This window comes from Desmodus rotundus, chromosome 3, assembly GCF_022682495.2.
Source record: "Desmodus rotundus isolate HL8 chromosome 3, HLdesRot8A.1, whole genome shotgun sequence".
Lineage (NCBI taxonomy): Eukaryota > Metazoa > Chordata > Mammalia > Chiroptera > Phyllostomidae > Desmodus > Desmodus rotundus.
Genome location: NC_071389.1, coordinates 81278641 through 81292998, shown reverse-complemented (window position 1 = coordinate 81292998; position 14358 = coordinate 81278641). Strand labels below are relative to the sequence as shown.

The window sequence follows — 14358 nt, the reverse complement described above, 5'->3', positions numbered from 1 at the left end:
CCATTGACAAAGCCAAAGACGCACAAAACTAGTGACAGGTGAAATAGAGGGAATTCTGTAATTTAAAGAGCTTGATCAACTGGTTTGTATTAGGAGAAGGTGAGCAGGAGAAAGTTCTTTGTCAGATCTTTTTAAAGCCAAAAATGATTTACAGTTGGATGATTTCAACTATGTGAAGACTCACTATCTAAATCTTGTAAAGGAAAATTCTTAGGGTGTTATGGATACATATCCTGAAAAGTGAGGGATTTCAGCAAAGCATACCTAATTGAGTAGAAGGGGAAAACTGTGGTAAATTCAAAATATGCTCCTTTGGGACTTTAAAGTACTAGATTATGTCTACACTTAGGTGTAGGTCTAATCAATGAGGGTTCTGCACCAAAGTGTGATATTGCTTGCAGCTTGAGGAAGCTGTGTCTCAAAAACAAGCAGCTATTCTGAAAGGCTCCATTCACTGTGAGCCTGAGAAGGAAGGAATCCGCCACCTCCATATTCTGTTGAGGTTTGGAGAAGGATACTATTTTGCTGATGCTAGAGTGAAGCGAATAAATGCATGGATGTTTTTTAGTCAGGCAGATGTGAATTCAGATTCCAGTTAGGCCAATCTTGCCTCTGTATTTATTCCAATCTTCAGTAATTGTTTTCCATTTGATAGTAATGGCTAATAAAGCTTTAGGGCTTCTCAAGTATAGGGCACTGCTATAAGCAGTAGATGTGTGTTACTTCACCTAATTTGACAACAGTCCAATGAGGTGATGTACAGAAAAGCGTTAACATAGCAAGGCCAAGGCTGCTATCCTTTGAAAGCCCTGCTGGCAAGATTGGCTCTTGGCTGGCATCAGGAAACCTGGGTTTTGGGGGATTTCCACCATTCCCTGATAAGAGTTATTCACTGCACCCAATTGTTTGTTCAAACAATGTGGTTTTTGCTGGACACCTGCTCCCTTTCTGGGAATCTGGAATTTGGGTACGTGCTTGAGAGAGGGTGCCTAAGTGACCCAGTCCTCAATCAAAACTCTAGCACTGAGTCTCTAGTGAGCTTCCCTGGTAGACACATCATACCTGTCATAACTCTTTGCTGGAAGAATTAATTGTATCTTGTGTGACTCTACTGGAAAATGGCTCTTGGTAGCTTGTGTTTGGTTTCCTCTGGACTTTGCCCCGTGTACTTTTCCCTTTGCTGATTTCGATTTGTATCCATTTGATGTAATAGAGTCTGACTATATGTTGAGTCCTGTGAGTCCTCCTAGTGACTCACCGAAACTGGGGGTGAACTGGGGGTACCTCTGACTCAGGTGTGTAATCTTATTATCATCTCAGTTTTAAAGGTGATTCAGGAAGAGGTTAAGTAACTATCTTAAAGTCACACAGCAGGGCCCTGACACAACCAGGATTTGAACCCAGGCAGCCTGGCTCAGAGCTCTTGCTTCTAATCCTTACGGAGGTTCTGGAATTGTATTACTAGTAACACCTCCCTCCTTGGGTGATGAGTCAAAGGAGGTGTGTTTTCTCAGGACATATTAAATGCTCAATAAAACTTCATTAGTACTATATCATTATCTCTTCCACCTGCTAACCAGGAAATCTACCATGTATTTCCCACAGTACCAATAATAAACAGAATGTGTCCAAGAAGCTGAAACATCTGTGAAGAGGGAGGAAAGAGGAAAATGGTACGAACTCATCCTATTATATACTTTTTAACAAAAACATGCATTACAATGATTTTTCTTTACAAATGGAACCTCTCTACTTCCTCCCCTATTTCTTTACCTCTTCTATGGTCCCCTTGTATATAGCTGGGACTGCGGTGACAGTGGCGAAGTCATAAAGCAGGCTGGGTTTTTAGAAGCACTGGGGCAAAAGGAGGAGAGGGTGGGCAGTTTGGCTGAACGTCTTTCATTATATTACTCATATCTCCTACCACCCATCCCCCAAATGAAAACACATTATTTTACAATAGAATATTTAACATTCTGTTTGCTGAAATTATTTCTCAATCACCTTCACCCCTTCTTACCTTTCAAGCCTTCTGGTTAATGTAGAAACATCCTGTTTCTTTCCAATGAGGAAACAAAATGACCCCAGCATTCCACAGAACCATTCTTGCTCTGCCTTTGAAGAAAAACAACTCTCCTGCTAAATGCCTGTTTGCTGTTCATCATAGCAAATGCATGGCAAGTTGCTACGTTGCCTTACTTGGTAGGTCAAAATGTCCCAGTTAGAACTGAGTTGGCTAAAGCACATTACATCTACACGGAAGCATTGGGGGAGTAAAGGAACTTGTCTCTGATTTAAAATTTCATCTTCTCCATCTAATCCCCCTAGCCCACTTTACTTGAGAAGCAAACTTCTTATCTCATAGTAAGAAATAAGGCTTAAAATGTAACTAGCAGGTGAGAATGCCTTTTCATATTGTACCAATTGAAATCAAGACCAAATCCTGCCCCGGGTGGTGTGGCTCAGTTGGTTGTAGCATTATCCTGTAAACCGAAAGGTCATGGGTTTGATTCCCAGTCAGGGAACATACCTAGTTGTAGGTATAGTCCCCTGTCTGGGCACATATGAGGAGCAACTGATTGATGTTTCTCTCACATCAATGTCCCTTTCACCCTCTCTTACCTCCCATCTCCTCTCTCTAAAATCAATAAACGTGTCCTCAAGTGAGGATTAAAAAAAAAGAAAAGAAAGAAAAGACAGAGTGAGATATTTTTTCTGATTTTCTTATTTTTTAAAGACCAAATCCTTTTTCTACAAACACATTTTGTTAAAGTAAAATTGGAAGGAACCCATGGATATTTGGTACTTAAAAAAAAAGACTTAGAACAAATGCCACAAAAAGGAAATGTGTTATAGGAAGAAAAACTGATGATATTGCAGAGTTACTTCATGCACACAGTAGATTTTCTATGGGAAACCTTGGCCCTTGGTGGTCATCACTTCAAGAGCAACATGGGAGAGGTAGAAATAAAAAACAACAACAACAATTTCCTATCTTGAAATAGAGTGCATTTTTATTGACCCTGGCTGGGTAGCTCAGTTGATGAGACCATTGTCTTGATACGCCAAGGTTGCAGGTTTGATCCCCAGTCAGGACACATGCAAAAATCAACCAATGAGTGCACAAATAAGTGGAACAACAAATTGATGTTTCTCTCTCTTTCCCTCCATTCCTCTCTCTCTCTAAATCAATCAATAAAAAAATTTTAAAAATGCATTTTTATCTAAGAAAAATAAATGTCCTCAGACCAAAGAAGTTTATGTTGTTAAGGATCTACTACAGTTGCCTAGTCATTGCATGAATGTTTTTTAGCCAATGACTTAGACAAAAGCCCTGAGTTTAGTTCTAGCTGTGTCATTTGATCAGTTGTCTGATCTTACATGAGTCACCTCATCCATTCCACCTCAGTGTCCTCAATTTCATTTCTGTAGGGAGGGGGACATAAATACTTCCCAGGACCACTGTGAACATTAAATAAGATGATGTGGGTCAATGTGGTGACTGAATTATAAATTAGTCTCTAAATGTTAGTAGTTAATATGTTGATCCAATAATGTTAAATAGCACTGAGATTGAGAAGAAAAATCAAACATAAAATAAAATCTAGTTTCCACCATATTGAACATTAAGAAAGGAGGATCACCTCAAGAGGAGGGCCTTACAGAGCTAAATTACAAATGAAAAGGATGTTGCAATAAACTGGTCAAATATATTAGGCTTTCCTCATTGCAGCAGCCTTAATCCCTCCTCCTGGGTGTGTCTGGTTAAAATCACACACAATGATCTCAAAAGGCAATGGGCATCAATTAAAATTTAACTCAGAGCCTCTAAAGTAGCCAGTGATTTAGTTTCTAGGATTAAGAAAGACAAAAATCTTACTGATCGCTAGATAAGAATAACATTCCTTTCTATTGTGATCATCTACATCAAGGAAATATTTGAAATTTAGGCAGCATAGTATGAAGTGCCTGCTAAAGTTATTATACGGTTGAACTTTTGAAAAACACAGCAGCACCAATGTGTTTTATCAATCTTTACTCTTTGTAAGAATCTTGGAGAAAGCAAATTCGACTCATCTCCCACCACAGCTCACTGTAAAATGGATCATTGCTCTAAAGTACTCATGGTGCCTGTTGGATTGATCTCTCTGCTTGGAGTCCCTTCTCCCTTCATCATTCAAATGATCTGTGCTCTCTTTGCAAATGCTGCAGACTGTCATTAGGCTTAGCATAAGTTGCAATTAGCAAGTCTCACAGCTTCTTTTACAAGGAACTTAATTTTTCAGTGGAAATTTTTGTAATGGTTTCTGTCTGAGTTTCAACTCTTCCATGGAGACCACACTCCCCAGCTCAATCCTTGGCAATGGAACTGTAAGAATGAATGATACCTCCTTGGATCAACTAATTACTATAATTTCTTAAATTTAACTACTAGCTATTTTGGCACCTTCCATATAGCACCCATTGCAAATAAATAAATTCTGCTGAGCTATGAAATGTCTGGCCTGTCTGAACTCTAAGAGATTACAAGACTGGTTCTGGGTTCTCACAAGGACTCATCTGTGTGGTCAGGAGTAGTAAGCAAAAGCTTCAGTGTTTCAGGGATCCACTTGCATTTATTTTACTGAGCGAAGTTGATGAGGTATTTGCCAAGGTCACCCAGATCAGTGGCCAAGGGGCAGCTTAGAACTTACTGTGGTAACCTGACAGTTGCTATGCCCCTCTCCCTTGGGCCCACAAGGCCACTTGCAAGTTGTAAAGGAGAGATGGGCATGGAGGATAACCAGAAATCCAAGCAGACGGAGAAAGGCTTCTAACTTAAAAAGTAAAACAATGATGATTTATTTAACTTACAAATAAAATAAACATAATTTATCAATTACATTTATTCCTGTGATTCCTCGTTAGCACAAAAAATCAAGAGTTGGCCATAATTTTGTTTTCTATTTATTAATGAGTCACACTGAGCTAACTACTGTAACACTTGGGTACATTACAAATCAATACACAATGAAAGAAATAATCCCAATAGTTTTCCTACTTTAAATGAACTTCGAAAAAATTCCATGCTGGCAGGGACTGTTGGTCTTATTCCCAGTAGGGCCCAGCACACTGTACATACTCCATAAATATGTGTTGACTGATGACTAATACGCAGGTTGGTCTACATGATAGCAAAGGAAAGCAAACTTTAAAAAATTCTCCTTATATCAATACAATATTTCACTTTAATACTTGTACTATGTGCTCCTGCTTAGCACCTAGGTCATGAAATATCACTTTTACTTTCTTTACAGACGTTGAGTTGAACTTAATTGGATTGTTCTATTCATATCCTTTGATTGTTTTTCATTTTTCCTTTGGTTCTTTTGGGGGGGAATTCTCTTTTCTTGTTGAACCCTACTCATTCTTCAGGCCCCTTTTATGAAACCTTATTCTCTCTCTTCCTCTTCCTCCTTCTAGCTAATGTGTATCTAGCATTTATTCTGTCAGTTACTACTTTAGGTACCTTGCTTATATTGACTCATAGAACACTCAAAACCATATATCGACTCATAAAACCTTCAAAACCACCCAGTGAGGTAGGGCTGTATTACCTCCCTTCTGCAGATGGGAGACTGAGAAATAGAAAGATAAAGTAACCTCCTCAAGAGCACACAGCTGGTGGGTGGGGCAAGTGGGATTCAAATCCACATGGCCGCCTCTAGAGTAACCCTCTTAAGCACCCCAGCAGTTACTCTTGGATCTGCCCATTTCCTGAACTCCAACAATCATTTTTTTTCTTTAACAAGGAGAAAGATAATGATGATTTTTTTATTGGGAAATAAGTTTATATTGTATGTTCTATTGTATTTGTTGCTTTGAATTTGGCTCACATCTTTTCATGTCTTTGTGCGTAGGTCAGCATTACTCCTTTCTAACAGTAGCACGGTATCCCAAAGTGTGAACTGCCAAATTGTAATAAGGACCCAACCGATGGACATTTGGATTGTGTTCACATTTGCAATGTCATGCACAACTGCATTTCAACTTCCCTTAAAAGAAACTCATGCTGGGTTGAACTCAGATAGAGAGTGTTGGGCCAAGGGGCTCTTCTATATTATTAAGAAATGATAAATTAGCCCTGGCTGGTGTGGCTCAGTGGATTGAGTGCCGACCTGCAAACCAAAAGGTTGTCAGTTCAATTCCCAGGCAGGGCACATGCCTGGGTTGCAGGCTAGGTTCTCTGTTGAGGGCGTGTGAGAGGCAACCAATCGATGCATATCTCACACATTGATATTTTTCTTCTTCTCTTTCTTCCTCTTTTCCTCTCTCTCTAAAAGTAAATAAATAAAATCCCAAAAATAAATAAATAAATAAATGCTAAATTACGCAACAGAGAGAAAAATATCAAAGAAGTGACCAAAATTCTCTAACTGGGTATTGTTGGTGATATTGTCATTGGGATGTTAAATGATATATTTGAAAAATCTATTCCCTATGCAACACTTAGTTTAACTACAGAGTAGACACATTTCGCTGTTAAATCATCCTGGCAGGAATCCAGGAGAGCCAATCACAGGCCTGCTTAGAGTACGAGGGAATATGGAAGCATTACTGGAGTTTTCCTATGGCTGAAGCAAGCAGCCAGCAACATTTTCTCTGAAAAAGTGCTTAGTCCAAAAATAGTCTTTGCTCTGCTATATTAAGTTGAACTCTGTTTTCAATCAGGCTGTTATTCAAATACTGGAGCAGATCCAAAATTGCTTTCCTGAGGAAAAGTCTGTCTTTGCTACAGATTGTACAGTCCGATAAAGCAGACTTCTTACTTTCACAACAGGTTGCCAGGCCTGTAGCCCACTTTTCCAATGTGCAAGAAAGATGGCTTCCACTTCTGCCCTCCAGGCAAAGGGATCAGTTAATAGGTCCCCAGAAGTGCATGGGTGCAAGGCTGCCCCACTTCTCTCTACTCAGGCCATGTTTTCTTCCCTTCACAATCTCATACTTTTTATATCTTTCCTACTCTACAAAGACCATTCCAAACCTCACTCTCCTGAATAAGTTTCTTGGCTTACCTTGCTTTTTCTCCTATACAGTAGCACTTGTCTCTTAACACTCAGTAGGTGATTCATTCATTCATTCAGCCATCCAAAAGATGTTTATTATTAAGCACTTACCAAATGCCAGAGATACAACAGTGAACAAAACAAAGACTTGCATCCACAGAACTGGCATTCCAAAGAAAGAAACAGACAATAAGTAAATGCACAAGTATTTACTATGTTGGGTGGTGATAAGTGTAGGGATCCGAGTGCGTGTGTGAGGTGGGATGTGGCTCTTTTATATAGAATGGCAAGGGAAGGCTACATGATAAAGTGACGTGTGACCCAAGAGTTGAATAAGGAAAGGGAGGAGACTTGCTGGTTGGAAGCTCCTTCCAGCGCTAAAGTACTGAGTTAGACACAGGCTTGGCCTTTTGGAGAAATATCAAGGGGGCCATGTAGCTACCTTTAAATGTGATTTTAAATATATGCTCACTCTTCACCTTGAATGTCAGCTTCTTAAGAGTGGGGGCTGTACGTTAGAGATTACAGTTGATAAACTGTGACAATGCCTTCTTTGAAGCATACCACCTTATAGTATACGGCCTTGTTGCCCTCTCTAGCTTTTACCTAAAATCTTGATTGGATTGCTACCCTAAGCTGTGGCACTCAAGTATGCTAATAAAATGCTGGATTCTTAGAGTGTAAGTTATACGTGTGACACTCCTTTGCCCACAGCCATGTATAGCACGTAACAAGAAGTGACACAAATAATCCCATCGTTTTAAGAAATGGATTCAAGGTTCTAAACAACATGAACTAATGCCTTTATTTCTAGTGCTTGCCTTGCTTCAGACAAACACACACATAATAAAAACAGAGACCAATAAAATAAATAATTTAAAATAACCAAAGAAACAAACACTGTCTTGTGGTTCTAAATTTTACTGAATCAATCCTTCCAAAATCATAACACTTGAATTAAGTGGTCCTTTTTTTTTAAATCCTCACTTGACAATGTGTTTATTGGTTTTTAGAGAAAGAGGAGAAGAGAGAGAGAGACACACTGATGTGAGAGAGAAATAAGATCAGTTACCTCTTATACATGCCTCAACTGGGGATGGAACCCACAACCTAGCTATGTGTCCTGACTGAAGATTGAAACCACAACCTTTTGGTGTACTGGACAATGCTCCAACCATCTGAGGCACCTGGGCATAGCTTAAGTGGTTCTTTTATTCATCTTGACAAAAAAATAAAGAAATTATGAAAAAAATTAACTATGTAAAAAATACTCTGGTCATATTATTTTAAATATAATTTTATGCAATATGTTAATCCTCACTGTCATTTATAACTGAATTATATGTGCTTCTGAAAGCTGTGTAATGGATAGTATGTTGAGTATAATTGTTGGAATGTGTTTATGGTCATTCTATAATTTACATCTGAGGTCCCTGTTGACCATCAAATCTATGAAGACACAACCTCACTATATTCTAATATGATATTTTAAGGCAAAATTGGATTTGAGTGGCTCTAGTGCTTCTTGAAGTTATGAAACCTACTGCAAGAGCACATCTCCCCCACACGAGGATGGGGGCCTTGCTTGGCTTTGCTGCTGAATCCTCAACATCTAGCACAGTGGTCTGGCCCATAGTGGGCTCTTAACAAATGTTGAATAAATAACTACTAATTTATTTTATGAAATGAGATATGGTATCTGTAGTTGTTAATGTTATGTGTCAACTTGGTGAGGCCAAGATACCTGAGTATTTGGTCAAGCATTATTTTAGATGCTGCTGTAACTATACAGGGCCCAGCAGAAGCATGGCCTGCAAGAGTGTGGTTGGCAGGGTACGTGAATGTCGTGCATGAGATGGACAGCAATTTGAGTATTTCACCTAAAATGTCATGTGGTGTGTTTGAGTGTGATATGGTTATGTTACAGAATCACATGCTTGTGATTTTGTAATAAAAAGGTCATTATTTGTGCCAGACCCTGTATTTTAGGTAAAATTAACATTGAAATCAGTAGATTCTTTGTAAAGTACGTAGCCCTTCATAATGTCAGTGGGGCTCATCTGATCAGATGAAGGTCTTAAGAGAAAAAAGGCTGACTTTGCCTGAGCTAGAATTCTGCTGGCAGACTGACTTCGCACTGAACTGCAATACCAACTCTTCCCTGGGTCTCCAGCTTGCCAGCCTGCTCTGCAGATTTTTAATGCGCTAGTGTCCATTAATGCATGAGCCAGTTTCTTAAAACAAATCTCTATGTATACGTGCACATGTATACACACATCCTAGTGGTTCTGCTTTTCTAAAGAACCTCGAACAATTACAGTGTCCCTTAGTCATTTACTCTTTCAATGAATCAATCAATATATTTTATTCTAAGAATCAACACTCATGCACCGAGGTCCCACAACCAGCAAAGCCAGACTGGTGACACAACCTCTGACACTTACTGACCTCAACTTTTCCACTCCAGTGAGGGAGGCAGAGAACACTACCTCCTCACTGTTTCGTTTCTCTAGTGATACAAAGCACCTGCACGTTTTCTCTTTAGAGAAGCAGGTGCTAAGAGAACCTGGTACAGCATGAGGCCATGCTGTGTTGGTGTTAGGTAAGGCACTGGCTTACCATTGGGCTCTTAGGGGAAAATACTTCCCATGGTGAAGCTAAGCGGCTGATGGTATCACTTCCTCTAAATATTTCCACTCTTTACAAGTGAAGCTGTGGGTGGGGAATTTCAGTCATGGAAACTAGTTAAAAGGTTACAAAAGGTTCACAAACACTTTCCCATTTAATGACTGTGTGATAGCTAATTAGTCCCATATACTGTAAGGAAAAAAATGAATCTAAAAATACATCAGTGGGAAGGCTTGTGGGAAGCATGGTATGAAATTTGGTTCCGGGTTTAGGAAAGTGATCAGCCCTGATAGCACCCATCTGCTCATTTGGCGGGGAGGATGCTGTTGTACAGTGAGTTTTTATACATCCTTCTACCAAGGCGTTGTGTGGTAGGGGAAGTGGACAGTGAGGGCAAAAGCCTTCCTCAATGTGCCCGCAATCAGCACAGTTTTTCATTCTAGAGTATCTCTAGCCATCAGTTAAATCTCTTCCTTGTCTCTCTTTAAGGCCTCTTCTTTCCTTTGATGTTTTTTATTTTTTCCTGGCCCTCAGGTCCCTTATTCATTCATCTCTTATCCCCAATTAAAACCTGTTTCTAACATAAGGTAGAGCCTCATGCCTGTGCTGGTAATATTTTTTACATAGGAGAGGGAGAAATTTGGGGGGCATTGTGCTTTCCTGAGATTACGTTCTGAGCCTTCATCTTTGATCGTTGGCAATTACTGAGCACTGCCAATTGAGAGAAATGATAGATAGTCATATGTCTACACAACAGAATGCTGTGAAAATGAGCCACCAGTACTATCTGCATCGACATGGATATCATTCCAAAATCATAACGAACCTGAGAGGCAGTTATGGAAAAATAAATATGTTATGATAACATTTGTTAAAATTTCCCAAACAGGCAAAAATAAACTGCATAGACACACAAATTATATATGTTAATTTATATGTAAATATATAAAAGTTGCACATACTCATATGCATATGTGTATACATAGAGACATATGAGGCCAATCTGAAAAGAGAAGTAAGGGAATGTATTTAACACAAAACTTAGACTGTAGTTCCCTTTGTGGAGGGTGTGGGTGGAGTCAGACATAATTATTTAGGGGCATGCAGCTGGCTTCAAGGGTTGGCAAGAGGGTCAGTAGGTGAATGTGTATGTATTTTATTGTTTCTATGATTATTTAGAATACACATATACATTTTACACATCTCTTTGTAGTATGAATGTTTCACAATATTTAAACATTTTCTGAATTGAAACTTACCTGGACTATTAACCCCTCATTATCACATTTCTTGGTAAGTGGAGTGGGGAAGGGCTTGGAGAACAAGTGCTTACAGAAATTAAATAGAAAGTTAAATGAGTTATAGACCTCTGTCAACCAAAGCATCTGTTTGAAGTGAATGTGAAAAGGGATGCAGATGCATTGACACCTCAACCTGTCACCTCATTTCACCATTGCCAGTTACTTCTAAACACTCAGTAGTTTTCCTTGTGGCAAGAACTACCATATAATGAAGCTTTGTGGTATCAATTATGCATAGTCTATACTAGCACTGCCTGGATATTTGGGAGCCCATGTGGCCAGTGAAGTTATTTACTTGGATGACCAAAACCTGAACCAACCCTGGGCTGGGTCTCCACCAGCTTTTACAGTCCTGTGACTGGGTAGCATCATCGGCATCCATTGGATACCCAAACCAGGAAACTGAGGATCACTTTTGGCACTTCCACCCTCCTCTCCTTTCCTGTCCACCACCCCAAGTCCTGTTGATTTTCCCTTCTGAGTTGACTAGTTTCTGGTTGTATTAACTCTATTCCCACTGTCACCACTCTTGTCTTGTCTGTATATATAACTAGGAGTGGAATTGCTCGGTCACGTGGTAATTTTGTGTTTAACTTTTCAAGAAACCATTGTAGTCTTCGTGGAGAACTCATTCTTCTGTGCCTCTATTTAAATGTTAGAATTTCTTGACGTTCTTAAAAAATCTTAAGCTACCTTTCTCTTTCCTCATTTGATGCTCTTAAGTATAGTCATGCACTGGCTTGGCTGACTTGATTGATCTAACTGGGCTCCCTGTCTAGAGCATGGCTCCTCTCATCCATTCTCCATACTGTACCAAAAGGGAGCCCTTAAAAATGCAGATCAGATCACAGCCCCTCTAGCTTCTTCACCCTTTTAGAAACGGCAGCGTTTTTAATTCTGCTCCTTTAGCCTCATCTTAAGCTACACCCCTTGTCCCTCTGGCCACACTGGCCTTAACTGTGCTGGACAATCCTGTGGTCTTTCACCTCAGGGCATGGTAAAACTGTTCCCAGGGTCTGGGCATTAGCCAGTCTTTACCTTGTGGACTCCCACAGTTTTTTCAGTATTCATATCAATCCTCCTTATGGAAACCTCCCCAGCTCCCAGATGACATGGTTTTCCCCACAGTATGTTCTGGTCCTCACCACATCTGTGTACGTATTAATTTATGTCTGCTTCTCCACTGGACTGGCCTTTTTTGGAGGATGGGACAACATCAGTTTTGTTTCAACTTGTATAAGTTTTGACTTGAAAGTGCCTTCCACAAAGTGGATACACACTAGATGGTTGTTAAATTAATTAACAGGAAATGATGGAGTTCTCACTCAAAACTGATTTCATATCCTTCCCTTTCCACCACGCCATTCCACGCCATCCTTAGAAGAGGAATGTCCTTGAAAATAAGCACACTTGGGAGGAAACAGGAACAAGGAGGAAAATTGCTTGGCTGGTTTCCAGGGCTCTGTCGTGGACATTGCTCTTCACGCCCACTGCTGGGAGGGAAACCAGCGTATAGTGGGGGGAAGGGGCTCCTCAAGCAGGAGTTAGAAACTCATAGCACCCATTTTTACCTCCTCTCACCAAAGCAGAGAAAACACTGCTCGCCCACTTCCACACATGCAACCTTAACACACAACAGTCCGTTGCCCCTTACCCAAGGGAGATAATGTTCCCAAACCCCATGAAACCTCATATAGTACCAAACCCTATATAAATTATGTTCCTATACCTGCGATAAAGTTTAATGTATAAGTTAGGCACAGTAAGAGATTAACAATAACTAATAATAAAAGAGAACAATTATAACAATATACTGGGGAGAAAGTTGTGTGAATGTGGTCTCTCAAAATATCTTATTGTACTGAACTCACTTTTTCACTTAAAGGCAGGACTTTATGGCATCTCTTTGGCCTATCTGAATTGCCAACATCATTAATCTTGATGCTTTGGGACCATTATTAAGTAAGATGAACACAAGCACCATGATAACAAGACAGTTGGTCAGATAACGGAGGTGGTACTAAGTAGGTAATGGTGGGGAGTATATACAGTGTGGAGATGCTGGGCAAAGAGATGATTCACATCTCATGCAGGATGGAGCAGTACAGTACAAGATGTCTTCATGTGACTCAGAATGGTACCTAATCAAAAAATTAGGAATTCTTAATTCTGGAATTTTTCATTTAATATTTGCCAACCATGGTTGATGGCAAGTAACTGAAACAACGGAAAGTGAAACTGCGGGTGGAGGGAACTATTATACAACACTTTTAGAATAGCTTCTCCCTTTGAAGTTGTATGTGTTCTTCATTTTGAAATAATTTCAGCAAGATAACAAGGTGGCCTCAAATGTTTTGTGGAAGAAAGGCAATTGCAAGCATGAATGAATTAAATGAATTAATAAATACAGCCAAAATTATGGATTTGTTGTGGCCCTGTTTGGACAGGTAGAAGAGTATAATTTGTCTCCAACCCTTAGAGAGGATGCTGATGACCAGTTCTCTACAGAGCTGAGAGACACACATTGAGTTCAATTCTCAATCACCGTTTCTTGCTCCCCAGGAGTCATTCCCAGAGAGGCTGAATATGGCGTTATAGATGACTCTAATCCATCATAAAGTGAAAGTGACAGCCCACAGTCTGAACTACTGAAATAATTTAGGCAAAGTAAAAGCTCAATGTTAACACAGGTAAGCTCTCTGAAGATGGTAGGAAGAAGGAGAAACCATCTGCTTCACACACCAGGAAACACCTACCCAGGATGATTTCAACAAATAGAACCATGTAGATTTTCAGTTGCATTAAAGCCAGTGCCTCCAGGTCAACTTAAAGGAGACTTGGAACCACTGTTTCTCCTTTGGGGCGTGTTGAGTCCCTCCCACCTCCATTTAAGGAGCGTTAACAGTGGGCAACACCACCAGCTAGAAGTCTGACACCAACTCCGGAAGTCAGAGTCTGAGCAAGTCTCCCCCACTTCTCCCCTCAGGTCACAGCAAGTGCTTGAGAACTCACCCAGGGCAGAACCATTGGTAGATCATCTGGTCTCCCTGGTGTTCTTGCCCTTCTCTGGGCAGGCAGGCAGGAGGTGGCAGCTCAATCCTGTCTCACAATCATGCTTCTCTCTTGTTGCACCCACCAGACTTGCTTCTAAACGCAGCTGTAAGCATTTCCCTACTGAGCAACCACACACGTAGAATGTGAGTGGTGTAAGCGTGCATGTGTTTTTCCTTCCGGTTGCTGTGAAGTGATGTTGTCTCAGTTCATTTCCTCCCTGAGCCTCTTCTTTTTTTCTCAGTCAGAACTTGATACACTGTGGATGATTTGTAGTTTAGTGACAGGTGAGAGATCTAGTTAAAATCTGTATCATTTGTTATTTTGAGAAA

At 40.1% G+C, this 14358-nt stretch overlaps 1 protein-coding gene across 3 annotated transcripts in view; it reads right to left on the bottom strand.

Annotated features, from left to right (window-relative positions):
- Positions 1 to 14154, bottom strand: part of NEDD9 (neural precursor cell expressed, developmentally down-regulated 9) — a 177340-nt gene extending 163186 nt beyond the window's left edge. For all 3 annotated transcript variants that reach the window (XM_045199443.3, XM_045199445.3, XM_045199444.3), the window contains exon 1: positions 13988 to 14154. The gene's annotated coding sequence lies outside the window, so the exon portion shown is untranslated. The remainder of the gene's footprint in view (positions 1 to 13987) is intronic.
- Between the last annotated feature and the right edge of the window lie 204 nt (positions 14155 to 14358).